At 34.2% G+C, this 18,151-nt stretch overlaps 1 pseudogene; it reads right to left on the bottom strand.

Annotated features, from left to right (window-relative positions):
- Positions 1-17,943, bottom strand: part of LOC143635011 (glutamate receptor 3.2-like) — a 28,521-nt pseudogene extending 10,578 nt beyond the window's left edge.
- Positions 17,944-18,151: the final 208 nt, after the last annotated feature.

Below are 18,151 nucleotides of genomic sequence, written 5' to 3'. Positions count from 1 at the left end.
ACCTTTCTTTCCTTAACAATTCCAAAATCAACCTCAAGTGTTGCTCATGCTCGGCCTTGGTTCGAGAGTAAATTAGAATATCATCTATAAACACAATCACAAACTTGTCCAAGTATGGTTTGCACACACGGTTCATCAGATCCATGAATATAGCCGGCGCATTAGTTAGCCCGAAAGGCATCACTAAGAACTCATAATGGCCATATCTGGTTCGGAAGGCTGTCTTTGGCGCGTCTTCCTCATGGACCCTAAGTTGGTGGTATCCTGACCGTAGATCTATCTTCGAATAATAACTGGATCCCTGCAACTGGTCAAATAAGTCGTCAATCCTCGGTAAGGGGTACCGATTTTTGACTGTCAGCTTATTCAGCTCCCTGTAGTCAATACACATCCGGAACGAACCATCCTTCTTCTTAACAAACAGTACTGGAGCTCCCCAAGGTGAAAAGCTTGGGCGTATGAAACCCTTATCCAAAAGTTCCTGTAACTGATTGGATAGCTCTTGCATCTCAGATGGAGCTAATCGATAAGGCGCTCGGGCTACTGGCGCAGCTCCTGGGACCAAATCAATTCGAAACTCGATTTGTCGCGGTGGCGGCAATCCGGGCAGATCTTTAGGAAAAACTTCTGAAAATTCGCGCACTACAGGTAAGTCTTCAATTCTTCGCTCATCTCCCTTCTCTATTACATGCGCCAGGAAGGCGTAGTACCCTTTTCTTAGGCACTTGCGCGCCTTTAGGCACGAAATCAGTTTCGTCGCAACTCCCTTTCTTTCCCCTTGAATCATCAAAGTTTCTCCGTTCAACAGTGGAATCCGAACCTGCTTCTCATGACAAACAATCTCCGCGAGATTCTCGACCAACCAATCCATACCTACCACAATATCGAAACTTCCCAAATCTATTGGCAACAAGTTTATATTGAACTCATGACCTCCCATGACTAATACACATTGCTCAGTCCTTTCATTCGCGCATAACTGCCTACCATTGGCTAGTTCTATAGTATAAGGTTTGTCTAGCCTACTGGTCGCTAAGCCCAGGGAGTTTTTAAACTCATGGGATATAAAACTTAGGTCAGCGCCAGTATCAAATAAGACAGATGCATAATGACCGTTAAGCAAAAACGTACCGGTTACCACATTCGGCTCTTCCTTTGCTTCACCCGCGCCGATCACAAAAGCTCTCCCGCGAGCTTGGTTTCCTTTCTGTGGGCAATCCCGACTGAAGTGTCCAGGCTTCCCGCATGCGTAGCAGCTGTCGCTCGATCCAGCTTCTCTGATGCGACAATTCATCGCCTTGTGTCCTGGTCTGCCACATTTGGCGCATTCGATTTTTGCGCATTCACCCTCGTGGTGATACTTGCATTTGCTGCACCATGGGCGAGGCCCGCTGTATCCTTTCCTTGATGGTTCCGCGGCTTGAATCGCGTAAACCCTTGTGCTTTCCTGCTTCTTGGGCGGTGGCTGCTTGAAGTCTGACCCTCGGTGGGAGTTCCATTTCCTCTTGGAGTCAGAGGTTCGCTGCTCGTTCAAGCGGGTGGTCAACATACCCGCACGAACCGTATCCCTTGTAAGGGTGATGGCTCGCGCAACCGCCTCGTCAAAGGTCGGAGGTGCGGCGGCGTTGAGCGGGACTCTAACGACAGGAGGTAACCCAAAGATGTACCTCTCGATTTTCTTTTCTTCTGTGTTTGCCATGTCTGGCACCAGCTGGCAAAGCTCGTTGAAACGATTGGTGTAGGCATCGATATCCGTTCCTACCATGGTGTGGTTCCAGAATTCTTGTTGCAAGCTCTGAATTTCTGCGCGTGAGCAGAACTTTCTCATCATCATTTCTTTTAATTCTTCCCAGGTCTTGTGAAGAGCAACTTCTCGCCCCAACGTCTTTACTTGGAGCTTCCACCAAGACGAAGCTGCTTCTTGGAACATGCAGGTCGCGTAAAGGACCTTCTGGTTTTCACTACATCCGCTGATGGAGAGAACGGTCTCCATCTTGTCAATCCAATTGTAGAGCCCAATGGCTCCTTCGGTGCCTTTGAACGGCCAAGGCCTACAGGCCATGAATGTTTTATAGGAGCATCCTTTGTTCAAGGCTCCTGATTCGGGTTCTGGGGTCTCGTTCTCTTGGCGACCCTGACTAGATTCGGCCTTGCTGGCCTCATGCGTTGCAATCGCCTGCGCGATTATTTCTGCGAGCTCCTCGGGTGTCATGGTAATTCCCTTGGCTCTGGTTGGAGGCATTCTTTTCATAAAAAGAAAATATAACAAACTTAGCGCATGTACTCAGAGCACATAATGTTCTTATCTCTAGACACTGTGACCCGTGTTCCTAAGTGCGTGTGTGATTTTTCTTTTGAAAATATTCTTTTGAAAATATTCTTTGAAAAATATTTCATGCGATTCCCCAAAGGTTATAGTCTAGGTTAAAAACTTCTTTTCCTAGTTCGCTATAACCAGTGCTCTGATACCAATCTGTCACACCCGGCCCTGAGCGGCGGAAACAGCCGGGCGCGCACGAGTGGGGATTGATAATTAAGCACGGGCCATTGCAAAACATTCAAAGATTTTTATTGCGCATGAGGAGTTTAGTACAAACACATTACATCGTTCAAAGATTACAAAAAGAAACATCCAAGTATAAAACTGAAGATTTCCTCGCTATATCCCCTTGCGCGGCGGGTAACCGTGCGCATCGAGGGGATAAAACCAAAATCTTCCAAAAAGCTTGTTTTAGATGTTCAGCGTGTGGTGCTCTAAGTGTGACTCCCTGCGCTACCTAGTTATCTCCTGAAAGACACGTAAAAACATTTGAATCAGTATAAACTGAGTGAGTTCACAAGTTTTAGTAACTTGATAAAATCATTCTGAAACATTTCTGGCAACATCATTAACATCTGCTTGGTAAAATCGTATTAACACATAATTCTGACAATATTCTGATAAAAATCGTTCCGCGGGTTACGCGTGAACAAATTCTGGATACGGTGCTCGTCTATGTAAGTGGTGCAGCCACTACGAGCTAAAATAATGTAAAACCGTCCCGCGAGTTACGCGCAGACGTTTCTGGAAAACTATGCTCGTCTATGCAAAGAGGCATTGCCCCTACGAGCTAAGGATACCGTCCCGCGGGTTACGCGCGAACAATTCTGAGAAACTGTGCTCGTCCATGCAAAGAGGCATTGCCCCTACGAGCTAAGGATACCGTCCCGCGGGTTACGCGCAGACGTTGTGCCGGAAAACAAGGCGCTCGTCCATGCAAAGAGGCGCGACCCCTACGAGCGGGCTCAACCCCATAGTACTGCCCCATGCCAGGCACTCGTCCATGCAAAGAGGTGCGACCCCTACGAGTGGGCGGATCAAACCAGCAGTCCCTACCCTTAGAGTTCCAATGGTAAAGTGATCACTTACTCGAGTTCTAGCGCACATACATTGAAAACCTTAGATAACCGTTTGCATTGCTCATCATGAAACATAACTTAAACACATAATCGCTTTCATAGCTTGTAAGTATACCATGATAAAACATTATTTAAGTACGTGTCCCTCGCCCCGAAAGCAGTTTAAAACAGTGAAAACAGTGAAAATAGGGGCTGTGAGACTCACCTGTGGTTCTTGTTAAGGGATTAATCGAGATTCGGGTTTTCTTGGTGTTGGCCTCGGAATCGAAGGTCTAGAATACGATTAAATAACAAGTATATATATTAAGATCAATAAATAGGAGAATATAAGGGTTGGATAGTAGGTCTCAAGGTTATATTCTTGGCTTACCTAGTAACAGGATCGGAGCTGGAAACAACGGATGCTTGGGAAAGGATTAGTGCAAGTTTGTAGTTCTTTGAAGTGTGTTTTGGGTGATAATTTAGGCTACAAATTTATAGGCAAACTCAAGGGAACACAATCCCTTGCTTTAGGGGATTGAAATCTTTTCATATTTAAATGTAATGATGATAAAGTATAGAAGTTATTATTATTTACTTAAGAGTGGAGTGGTGGATAAAAGATTTTGATTTGATTTGGACAGAACATGCAGATCTGGGGTTGGTGAAAATAGGGTGGCTGACAGTTGACTTTTCATGTTACAGTGTGCTTTTTCAGGTACTTTTGTCAGTGTACAGTAAAAAGTGGAAAATCTCTGAAACACGCTACTGTTTCCTTTCGGGCGGGAGTAATCTCCTTAACTGGAGAATAGACCAAGTGTTCTGCGCGTATAACTTGGTGCGCATAGCTTTCTGCGTATAGGACATGTCTTTGCTGCGGGTAGGTGCGTAACCTTCTCGCAGTTAGGGACTTTTGAGTTTCATTTGTAGATTCTCCAGGTGGTCTTGGTATTTCAACATAGTGATCAGTCATGTTGAAGTCAATTCCATCTTGGAGCTTCAGACAAACTAGCTCTCAACGTTCCCGCCATGCGGGTAGGTTAGTTCCCTTCCGCACGCGCATAAACGATGTAGGATGCACCCGCCTTAGCATCATGCGGGATGGTCAACCCATAGACAACATAACTTTGAAGTTACATGAAAACATAAAGCCAAATTATTCACGCATGGCGCATATAACATATGCTCACGCTGGTTCTTAACATGGTGCGCTCGCGCAGGTTGCACATAACAACTGCACGCGCTGACTAACATGGCGCGCTCGCGCAGGGCGCACATAACAAATGCACGCGCTTATCATTTACAATCACCTAATTATTAGGTTGATTACTTAGCTTATGGGTTTGGGAAATTACCGGTTGTCACACCGGTAGTGTAACCCAATACCGAAAAAATTTGCGTCGGTTCGCCACCGCAACGTGCGTATTTTTTTTATTTTTATTATCGTCAACTTCGACCAAATTCACTTCAGTTAACCACCGCAACACACATGTTTTTATTTAATTTTATATATGTTAATATGTTCTATTTTGGTGTTGACAAATTTTATTTTTTTGTTTGTTTTCAAGTGTTGCAACAAAATACTGAACAAACTCACATAGGTCCGTCACCGCAACGAGTTTGCTTTTTTTTTTTGTTTTTGTTAACATCGACATCGACCAAATTTGCCTCAGTTAGCCACCTCAACACCCAAACTTTTCTTTTAGGTGTTGACAATTTTTTTTATAACCTGATACCGACCAAACTGCATTGGTTCGCCGTCGTAACATGCATATTTTGTTTTTTGTTTTTGGTTTTAAACATGTTACTTTGTTGTATTTCATTGTTGATAAATTTATTTTTTTGTTTACTTACTGAGTTGTAACCCAACAACGCCCGAATTTGCGTCAACTCGTAGCTATACCGAGCGGGTTTCTCACCAAATGACTACATTTAATTTTAGAAATGTCTTCTTTATCATAAGTTATACAACTGGCAATACTATTTTATGCGGTTACTTTTTGGGGGCTTATTGTCATTAACGTAACAAACTAAATATGTTAATTTGTTGTATCCGGGTGTTGAAAATTTATTATTTTGGTTTACTTTTCGTTCCGTAAACCAATATCGAGAAAATTCGTGTTGGTTCGCAACCACAACATGCAGCTTTTTATGTTAATTTGTTGTGTTTGCTTGTTAATGAATTTTGTTTTTTGGGTTTTGTTCTGGTGCCGTAACACAGTACCAATCATGTTAGCATCATCGTGCATCACCAATCGACTAGACAAGTTTTAAATATGGTTTTTCTTATAATAAACTATAAGTGTAAATACCATCATTTTGATGCAACGCGCTAGGTATGTTTGTTTTTAAGGGTTAATCCTCAAGATAAATTAAAATGTTGAAGACAAAGTTTGTTTTGGTTTAATTATCGAGTTACCATGTTTAAATAATCACTGGCATTTTATTTCAATGTGTTATGCTTATGGGTTGGTTTATTTATTGGAATTTATTAATCCATACTATTATTTTTTGGTCGTTGCCGATCCCAACTAACGAAGTGGTTTATGACGGTCCCAATTTTAACGTATTTGTTCTCAACGGTCCGCGACTAACATAATTCAAACGTCATTAGTTTCAGCTCACCGGAAAAACGTTTTTGGCCGGAAAACTCACATTTTTTTTTCCGGAAAACTCAACATTTTCATTCCATACTTCTGTGTATCAGACTTTTAGGAACTTTTTTCTAGTAAAAGCCTTGATTATTGAGGTCGTCGGAACCCTAGAACCGTCATCAAAATCGGCTGGTGGTACTCAAGTGGTGGTGGTTGGTTGGTGGTGAGTCAATTGGTGGTAGTGACGGTGTTCAGGTGGTGTTTTCCGGCAAAAAAATGTGAATTTTCCGGCTAAAAACGTTTTTCCGACGACCTGCAACTAACGACGTTAGGATTTTGTTAGTCGCGAACTACTGGGAACAAACACGTTATAAGTTGGGGCCGTTAGGAGACAATTCAATAGTTGAGACCGACAACGACCAATATATAATAGTTTGGATTAATAAATGTCAATATACCTACTATTTAAATAGAGTTTGATTTGGGTTAGAGTATTCAGTAGGCTCTCCATAAAGAATCTCATATCTAAATTTAAATTCTACGGAATAGAAACATGCATCAGATCCCCCATCCAAATCTTAATCCCCTAAACTTTCAGACTATATTCCCCAATTAGGAGGTTACTATTTATCCTTATAACCATTTTATAAAATAAACAAGGTTTTTGACCCCTGCGTTACCGGACGGTTGATTTAAATAGTCAATAATAGACGACAATTGATAAAGTCACTGTGACTCCAACACCACCAGGGTGAAATCCGATGACGATAGATGATCATACTCAAACGTATATTAAAATAAGAATGTCCTAAAAATTAGGAATTTAAGAAAACATAGTATTTTAAAATCTGTAAGAGAAAATAATATATGCTAAAAATTAGCTATGACAATAAAAAGGATATTAAAATTAAATTTGAAAATGAATGGAATTAATCTTGAAAAAATGTTTGCTATTGAGAGGTGTCTAATTTGAAAATTAATTAACTACCATTGAAAAAGGTTTGTACATGTATGAAAAACTAATTGGTTTATTTCATAAATAGTGTTTATTGTGAGATAACTAACATTTGGTTTTTAATATAGGAAAATTAGTTTTAAATAATCCAAACTATGGCCTATTGGTAAATATCAATATCAACTTTACACTTGCATGCTGGCAGTACCAACTATTTATGCATTTGTTTTTAACGGGACGCGACTAACGGATGTTAACTCCGTTAGTCTTTGTCTGATGTGTCGATCCCAGCTGTCAAAAATCAGATTACGTGGACGTCTACGTGGCGGCTGACTGTGTATTTAAAATATATGTATATATAGAGAGATTTACTCTCTCTCCCCCCACCCCCCTCTCTCTCTATCTCTCTTCATCTTCATCCACCATCATCCACCCCACCTATCACCACCATTTGCCACCGACCACCGTCATCGCACCACCTGCCACTATCAACCTCTCTTATCGCACCATAAGAGTTGTACCACAAAAACTTAACTTGTATGAAATCGTCGGGAAAATCCAACCCTGCAGCAAGGGTTGTTTATGATTTAGAGCTTCAAAATCGTTCGGTTATGGTTGTTTATGATTTAGAGCTTCAAAATCGTCCGGTTAGGGTTTGGTGACCAAAACATGGAGATTTGGGTGTTTATGATTTGGAGCTTCAAAATCAGATTAGGGCTTATGTACATTGAATTGGGTCTTCAAAATCCGACTAAGGCTTCGTGAAGGTTGAACTTCGGTCTTTGAAATCTGATTAGGGCTCCGTGAAGGTTGAATTAGGGTGCTCGGAAACTGGGTATGGGTGGTGGTGGCCGATTGTGATGGTTTTAGGGCAATAGTTGCTGGAGCCGGGAAACGAGGGGTGGTGGTGGTGGCTTGCCGGGAAACGAGGGGTGGTGGTGGTGGCTCGCCGGGAAACGAGGGGTGGTGGTGGCTCGCCGGGAAACGAGGGGTGGTGGTGGGGTACTGGACCAAGAAAAAGAATAATAATAATAATAATAATAATAATAATAATAATAATAATAATACACAGTCAGCCGCCACGTCGCGTTCCACGTAATCAGGTTTTTGCCAACTGGGATGGCCACGTCAGACAAAGACTAACGGAGTTAACATCCGTTAGTCGCGGCCTGTTAAAAACAAATGCACAGGTAGTTGGTACTGCCAGCAGGCAAGTGTAAAGTTGGGATGGATATTTACCAATAGGCCATAGTTGGGATTATTTAAAACCAATTTTCCTTTAATATATACTAGGTTACGGGTCCCCGCGCTTTGCGGCGGGACCCCTATATCGAAAAAAAAACATACGAAAAAACGTAAAATGACGAACGTGTTGCGAGTCGACGTGAAGTCAATTTGTATCAGATTACGACATCATAACTAAACAAAAGAAATAAACATGTCAATGCTAAGATACAACAAATTATCATATGTAGAACAAAAAAATGACAATTTACAGCTGCGAGCCAACATAGTTTCGCTTAGTATCAGCGGTGCCAACACGAATTCGTAAACATAAACTGGTAAGCAAAAAAATATTTTAAAGGTGCGATATTAAACTTTGACACGTAGATATAAAAGCATGCGACAATAGGATATTTATAAATTATGAAAATAGTTTTGCTTATTGTAAAGACGGACCATAAAGTATACAAAATCAAAGTTGAAATCGTTTAACTGACAAATAAAACATGTAAATCCGACACTTGCTTAAATTTATTGTTTAAAATATAGATTGTTATATATTATAATTAATTAAAAGAAAATGTATATTAAAATGAATAAAAACCATCATTTTAATTATAGCCTAGTGATTGAGTTTAATAAAATATTAAAAAATTAAATAGTAAATATGTGAGGAGAACTAAATTCCCTTTTTAATATATATAATAATATGTATAATTTTTTTTGTTAGTGTTTATGAGTGGAAGAAGTAGAAGTAATAATAACAATTGAATATAAAAAATACTATTTAATTGAAATCTTACTATACTATTAAAGCATGTAAGAATTTTCACTTGACATAATTCTAGGGTGTCCATCTCAATGTCAAGTCATTGCTAAGGCACATGTCTCGTTTCCTATTAATGTCAAATCGTCTCGTTCACATTATATAAACTTTAAGATTGGAAACCCTATTAATCATTTTACTCTCTTTATCAATCTCTCTCTCTCTCTTTTTGTTGCGGATTACTACCTCCGCCATCGCCTATTCTAGTAAGAGAGAATAATCATATTCTGGTAAGGTTTTATTTGATACTCTATTGCTCGATTATTAAATTATTCATTATTTTGTAGACAATTATTTTTTTTCCCGTTTTTGTTTGTATTGATTTTAATTATTATATGATTTTCTTATAATATCTTTAGGTTCTATAACAAAATCCAAGATTCAATGGAGATGTTAAACCATTACGTTTTTCCGGTAAGTTTATAGTTGATACTATAATGGTCGATTCTCATATAATTCATTATTTCACTGTCAATTCATTTTCTTTGTTCGTTTGTATTAAGTTTAATTATTATATGATTTTCTTATAATATACTTAGGTTCTACATCAAAATCCAAGATTCAATGGAGATGTTGAACTACTACGGTTTATCCGATAAGTTTTTATTTGATACTTGATATACATGTATTTATACATCTCGAATCCCTTGTAAAGTTGTGTTTCTTTAATGTTTTGAGTTCGTTTTTAGTTCAAGTTTTGTTTATCTTTTATTAATTTAAGTTTTTGAGTCAAGTTTATTATATGTTTACATGTTTTTAATCGTTTGGTGTCTTGTATGTTAAACTTAATTCTTTCTATCCTTTCATGCGAAGTTTAAGTTCGTTTTGCTCGTCACCGGTTACATGATTAGTACACTTAGAGTTTTGATTTGTTTTCATGTAGATGGTGGTTTGGTGGTCAAGGGAAAGAAGGTCTAGAAGGTTCTTTTCGTAGCTTGGATTTCAAGGAAGATTTAGCGACGATTAAGCAACGAATAAACAACAATTAACAACAACATCCGTAGCCACCCTCTAGGGGCGCCGCGGCCCGCGACGGCAGAAGGGAAAATCCCTAGGCGCGGCGCCTAGGCCCCCCTGTTCATCCGTTTTTGCAAGTCCAAGCCCGATATTTCGATATATAAACATCATTATGCACCTAGCCAAAGGGAGACTGATTGCAGCCGATTTTCTAAAGGTTTAAGCTAAGTTTGGAGGCTAGGAGTAAGGAGGATCATCAAGCTTTCACACGATTGTTCAAGAGTCGATTAAGAAGGGTTCTTTCGTTCTTCTTCACTATCTTTGTTCAATTTATATCATGATTCTCTTTTGTTTACTTGGTTTTAGTTATTTTTCTTTGATTATAACTATGCTAGGCTAGACTTCATGTCTACCTAGGTTTGATGAACATGTTTGAGACTTGATTTTTGCTTTGGACTATTGCTTGATTATGTTTTGTTGATTTAATAGTAAAAGACTTGGTTTTGCTTTCATGATGCATATGAATGTTTATTATCTTGATTGATTGTTAATTATAGCTTCACATGAATCTTGTTTTCTATTGATTGTGTTCTTTAGATCTTAGGGTTCGTGTTTAATCTTTACTTGGTGTTTTGATTATTATGGTTGAATAGGCCTATTAGATCATAGAAGCTTGTTGATAGTTGGTTAGGGTTTTAAATGTTTTGCTAAATTCCAATAGCTGTGAGGTGAGGAGTTGTTCGTGTGTTTTGGTCAATTGCATGCTAGGATAGATTGTGACAATATTCTTGCTTAGTGCGTTGATCCTTGTTCATGATGCCATGTTAATTTATCAAGTTATCTAGAGTTTTGTGTTTCGTAAGATTGCTTGCTTTAGATACTATTAATTAACCCTATTTGATAACTTTGCGGAAATCAATTCAACTGATTGCTTAATAATCTAATAATTGTTCGTTGGGATTTCATTTGATTCAGTCAAAGGTCTTTAAGGTTTTGTTAGATGAATATTTTTAGAAATCAGTTTCCATAATCATGTTATTTGTCCATTGCTTGATGATTGTTGATACATGGGATTCTTACCTAGGTAGATTCATTCTCTGATTGGTTTCAATCTTGTGTTTAGTTGCTTGTTTCTCGTTTACTTGTTTATTTACTTTCTTAGTTTAATCTTAATTTAATATTAGTTTAAAAATCCCCCTTAAAACATTAATAATAAATAGGCGTGTCGTAAGTCGAGTCTAATTAGTTAATTAACGTAATTTATAGAGTCCTGTGGGTTCGATATTCCGGACTTACTTAGCTTTAATACAATTGATCGGTTCACTTGCCGGTGTTTTGTGTAGTTGAGTCTTAAGTCTAGTTTTTATTACTTGTTAATTTAGTTAATATTTAATTGACTGTTTTAAGCACATCAATACTCTAATGGTCGATTCTCATATTATTCATTATTTCATTGTCAATTCAATGTCTTAGTCGTTTTTGTTTGTATTGATTTTAATTATTATATGATTTTCTTATAATCTCTTTATGTTCTACATAAATATCCAAGATTAAATGAAGATGTTGAATTAATACAGTTTTTCGTAAGTTTTTATTTATACTCTAATGGTTGATTCTCATATTATTCATTATTTCATTATCATTTTCTTTGCTCTTTCAATTGTTATCGGATTTATTATTTTTATTATTCTTGCTACATCCATTGGCAATTCAATTATTCATGTTATTGTTAATTATTCCGGTTATAGTCATTGCAAAATTAATTTTTTCGGCTATTAGTAATTATTCCGGTTATACAAAATAACATCAATTGTAGATTTGTTCACATAGTTCAAATCTTCCATAATTGGTAATTCAATTATTATGTGGTATTAATTGTTATCGGATTTACTGGTGACTATTCCGGTTACTAACCAAAATTCCGGTTAGGCCAAATAATATATTATTTAACATTTATTTAATTTTATCATTTCAGCTTATGGCTCTCAATTACAATAGCTAATGTCATGGATGAAGTATTTGCTGCAAAAATGACTTTATTTTTGTATAAGAATATATGTTATTTTTACGATTATTCATGTAATTTAATTAATTTTTATATAATCAATATTCTATTGTTGTTGGTCAAATTTGATTTATTATATTTCCAGGATTTTGATCCTTGGTCAAATTCGATTTAATATATTTTCATGATTTTCATTATTGGTCAAATTTGAATTTGAAACGTTTTAAATATGTTATAAATATTATGCATAAATTAAGGGAATTATATAAAAACCAAAATATATAAATGTACATTTTCTTATTAGCATTTTTTTAATTAAACTTTTTAGTTCGAAGTTTGGGGTTCAGTTTTATGAAAACTAAAAATATCAAAACAATAAACTTGGATTCTACTATTTTTAATAAATAATATAGATATAAATACAAAAGTTAAAATTAAATCGGTTAATTACAAAATATAAAATCAAATTGGTTAATTTGAAAACTTCAAAAAATTATTGAAAGATTTTAAAATGGGTTTAAAATTATGGAGAGTATTAAAACCTTTAAAAGTTTGTTGAAAAGTTGGTTAAATTATGAATTTGAAATTTTAATATGTTATAAATATTAAGCATAAATTAAGAGAATTATATAAAAACTGAAATATAAATGTACCTTTTCTTATTAAAAAAAATTTAATTAAACTTTTTTAGTTAGATAGATTAAATCCATGGTTATGGTTCAATTTTAATAAATAATAAAAATATAGAGATAATTAATATAGAGATAATTACAAAAGTTACAATTAAATCACGATTAATTTGAAAACTTCAAAAAATTATGGAAAGATTTTAAAATGAGTTTAAAATTATGGAAAGTATGAAAACCTTTAAAAGTTTGTTGAAAATTTATCAAATTTTGAATTTGAAATAGGTATAAATATGTTATAAATTTTAAGCATAAATTAAGGGAGTTATATAAAAACCGAAATATATAAATGTACATTTTCTTATTAAAAAATAAATAAACTTTTTAGTTAGATATTTAAATCCAAGGTTAGGGTTCAATTTAAATAAATAATAAATAAATAGAGATAATTACAAACGAAAAATCAAATCGGTTGATTAGAAAACTTACAAAAATTATGAAAATGATTTTGATTTTTGAAACATTAAAATTGGGGTTTATATTTTATTTGAAAATTTTTAATATGTATAATCTTTATTTAGGTTTCACTGACACAAACATCCGAGTACGTGACCATAATACTAAAATTAATTATTCATTAATTTCTTATATTTGGAAACACCAAAAAATAACTTATGAAATAATTCTTATATTTTTGAATTTCTGAAGTATCTGATCAATTCTTTACAATCATTTTTGCAAAATAATTGTGTTATAATTATCAAATTTATATTACATAGAAGTTATATCATAAATAATAATTTATTAAAGCCACCGCAATCTGCAGTAAGTTATGTTTTAAACTCATTAGAATTATTAACTTATTTTACAATCGATTTCATTATATAATAATTTTTAAAAATTTTAAACATTAATATCGACATTTATGCCTAATTAAGAATTGGTCAAATATAAAAATTGGAAAGTTTGTTGAGATTGTAAACTATAAAATCTTTTAAATTTGTCAAAATTCAAACTAAATCGATTAACATAAAATTATTTACCATTATAACATTATTTTAATTTTGTTAATTTATTCTCATATCTATTTAAATGAAGTTCTTACAAAATATAAGGTCAACAGTAAATGAGATAGGGAGTGATTAATATCATATATCTGGCTTATCTATTTATTTCATTGATTGAAATAGTAAGTTTTTTTTGTATGCATGCAACAACTCAATTTCAGTTAATATGTTTGAATTATAATTTAACGATTTTTATTTTTAGTTTTGTGTCATAATTTCAAGAGCTTTGACACCAGGTATTAATCCATATAATGTGCAACGGGAAGACATGATCTTTGCTGGCATGTCCATATATGCAAAAGGTTTGTGTTTATTATTATTATTACTATCTACTATTTAATTTTTATGTTATTGTTAATGTATATGTGTTTTGAATTTACATAATGATTTTTTTTTATTTCAGTTAATCATGTGTATGAGACAAGACACGTTGGATGTTGATTTCATTAAATGATTAAGTTTTAATTACGACAAGACATTTTGTATTCATGGTATAAATTATTTTGTACTCATGGTATAAGTTATAAAAATTATTTTTGTTAGTCTTTGTATGTTTTTGTATTTAAATTAAAATAACAATATCATGTCTTATAATTCATTAAAATTATTCTTTTTTCATAAATATGACATTTACATTAATTTATATTATATACATATATATGACTTTTTAAATATTGTCACTCGTGTGTAACACGGGTACTATTATAGTAGTGATATGTATAAGGAGTGAGAAGTGAAAGGTTTAGAGAAAATAGGAGATAAATTTAGAAGATGGTGATCGATTTTAGTTAAATTTGAGGGATGAGAATGAATAGCCTTTGGTGAATGCTCTTAACGATCTTATTATACATATATGGTTAGGGTAATTGTATGTGTGGTGAATAGTAAAGTGTTCTTTGTGTATGTATGGGACTTTATTTTCCAACATTGTTCAACACATTTAATTAAGCATAAGTTAACTACTTAAGTAAAAGAGTTAATCTGTTTAAAATTCAATGGTTTTTTTATTGTTATTTTATAAGGTCATCCTGTCAAAATGTTTTCCATCCGACAACCTCGTATAATCAGGTATAGTTGATGTTCGAGTTCATCAATTCAACCTATACCAATTCGACACGACTTGAGGAACCAAAAACCTTAAAAGAAAGTAGCATTAGAAAATAGATATAACCATGAATTTTGTTCTTAAAATCTTTAATTTCCAAATTAATTTAAGATTAAAAGGGTCGGGTAACATTACCACCAATAATACTGAGGAAGCCACTGAAGTTTGCATCATGAATCGAAAGACTCAATGTTTTAGCCGGTAAAATGTTGGGGTTAGAGTTGATATCATTGATGGCTGCCTTCATGGCAATGGTTTGTACCTTCCCATTGCTACTTTCCGAGCTCAGAATGGCTCCAATGCTAACCGTATCCGTCGTCTTAGAAACACAATCGAGAATGTTATTAGCACCAAAATCAACATCACTAAATCCCTCATTACATTGGATATGAACAAAATGGGAAACAAAACATGCGCTATATATAAATGATGATAAACATAAAACATAAAGTAACAACAATGAAAAACACAAACCCAGTAAACAAAATTAGCATCTTTATTAAAATACACACAAAATTAGCATTTTAGAAGTGTTTCTTAGTGCGAGAATAGATTATAGCCAATCAAATGATTTCTTTTTATTTTATGATTATATAAATACAAGGGTATGTTTGTAAATTATGAAGTGTTTTGTTTTGTAGCTAATACTTATTAATGACTTAATTATTGGTAAGTTACTAACTAACGGGAAGTTATTATTATTATTATTATTATTATATATATTTTTTATTTTATCCAAAACTTAAACTATTACAAATTATTTGATCAAAATTCATAAAATCTAAAACATGGCCAGTTATTATTAATTTTTTTATCTCAAAAACGTGTAGTGTTTTTGTCTTTGATTTTAATCAACTATTGTAATGTAGGCTTATCTTATGTGATGTAGATATAGCTACGCAATGTAGTATATTGTTACTTTCCAATGTTTTATGTAATCATAACTAATGTATGGTAGACATATATAATGTATGCACAATTTTAACTGTTGTGTAGTAATAATTAATATAGTGTTGGCATATCTAATGTAGTGTAGACAAAACTAATTTTGTGTAGGTAAAACTAACATACTGTAGGCAAAACTAATGTTGTGCATGTACATTTTCAAATGGTTGTGTAGTCATAAGTAACCTAATGTAGACATATCTAATGTAGTGTAGGAAAACAAATGTAGTGTAGTTATAACTAATGTAGTATCTAATATAGTGTAGGTAAAACTAATGTTGTGGAGGAATCAATTGGTTTATATAATAAAGTGTTGGCAAAATAAATAAAAATAGGTTTACTTCAATACATGGTATGTCCTACATAAATAAATCCATAATATACAATGTAATTTTGCAAAATTTATGTGCTTTATGAACAAATTTTAAAACAAATAAACAACTTACACAGCTATAAAAAGATTATAATTTTAATGAAAACAAATAAAATAGTATTAATCTTTTAATGAGCATTAAGTGGGCACAAAAAGTAACCACTTAACGCATTAAAATCCGGTTTAATGAGGCATATACCGCAAAAGACTTATCTAACCTTTTTATTAAATTATATGTAATAAATATGTGTTTTTAATTACGAATTTATCATTTCTAATATAGATCATTGATTAAACACAATTAATGGTTCATATTCATTTCTCGTATGAATCATCATCATCATCTCTCTCTCTCTCTATATATATATAGAGAGAGAGAAAAAAAATAGTTCAAATAAAAATAAGGAGTTTCTTAAGAATGATAAGAACCAATATAATATTGACATGTCGCATTACAACTTATGGTGAAAGAACAATTTTAGGAAACTATGTCGGTTATAATGGTGAAAGAGTAATCTAGAAAGCTATGCCGGTTTCTGGTAATTTTATATCTCAATCATTGATTAACATGATCCAATGACTATGATTTTTTCCTAGTCTTCCTAGGAAACTACTTGTTTTTAGGATAACCGTCCTCTACAAATTTTTTTAAACTTTTATTGTTAGCAATTTGCACGGTCAGGGTTTTGAAAGTCTAATTAAATCAATGATAAACATGCACGTTTTACGATTTAAGTTCTCTTATGACATATTTAAATAAAAATTAGTATACTGCTACAAACTAAAACATTCGTTATGTATAACTTTTCTAAGAAAGTGCATTGCTAAAAATTTTAAAGGTATTTTTTTGCTTTTTAGTTTATTTAATTTGTGTAAAAAACTGAAAACCCTTCAATAAAGTAAAAGCATATTGTTTTAGTTTGTTTTAAAATTGTTGTAAAGACTATTATACAAATACTGTGTATTAACAATGTTTGATAGATTTGTTGTATATCATTTATTTATTAAATGTTGTATTTTCATAAATTGTCCGCGCAATGAACGAGTCTCAAACTAGTAGGTACATCTGACGATGTTTTCATTATTTCTGCAAAAATCAACATGTTTACTCGTTTAGATATAGGTCGTGTTCGGGCTCATCAATTGAACCCAACAACCTGACACAATAACAAAACCAAAACTTTTTTGTGTAAAACAAGGATTTTGATATAAAAACAAGAATTCTGTTTGTATGCTGATCAAGATCCTTCATGTTGCTTAATCTATGATTTCAAATTTTAAAATGCTAAAATTAGAAGATCAAACGTTACCATGAATAATCATCATCATCATCATCATCATCGTACTCAGTATATCCCAACAATAGCAACGTTCTGGTAGGGTCTGAGGAGAGTAAGATGTAGACAGTCTTACCTCTACCCCATAGGGATAGAGAGGCCGCTTCTTGTGAGACCCTCGGCTCGATAGTAGTTTTGCATCAAGCCTTGGACATAAGGCACATAATACTCAATCATCGGGACACCGGATGATTGGTGCATGTACCCTTGTCTTTCGGCTATCAACGCCACCACATGATGCCTAATTAACATTCCGCCACTTTCAACATATTTTCACGAGATTAGTAAAATAACGTCAAAATTAGTGCAATTTCACTTTTACCCACCTAAGGGTTCATACATATACACATTATATGCGCGCACCGCAAGCAGGAAAGACTCACTCTTTTTCCTGACCAAACGTTGGGATCAGAATCAGAATTGATATCATCCACGGCTGCTTTCATGGCAATGGTTGCCAGAGTGGCTCCGGTGTTCACCATATCCGCCTTAGTAGAAAACACAACAGAGAATGTCATTAGCGCAAGAGTTAATATCACTAAACCCTTCATGGCATTTGATCATATGAACAAAACAAAACTTATAGATGCTATATAAATATAAATCATAAAGTAACAAGAATATTGAAAAGCCGAAACCCATCAAACAAATTTAGTATCTTTTATCAAAAAGCCACAAACCATAAGAGGAAGTAAGCTAAAGATTACGTTGGGTTGACACTTGACTGTACCTCTATGATTGGTCGGTGATGGTCAAACG

The sequence above is a fragment of the Bidens hawaiensis genome, unplaced genomic scaffold (genome assembly GCF_021521415.1).
Source record: "Bidens hawaiensis isolate Kalapana, Puna unplaced genomic scaffold, B.hawaiensis_p1.1 tig00000512_1, whole genome shotgun sequence".
Lineage (NCBI taxonomy): Eukaryota > Viridiplantae > Streptophyta > Magnoliopsida > Asterales > Asteraceae > Bidens > Bidens hawaiensis.
Note: the sequence above shows the minus strand (reverse complement) of the source record. Positions and strands in the feature narration are given on the sequence as shown.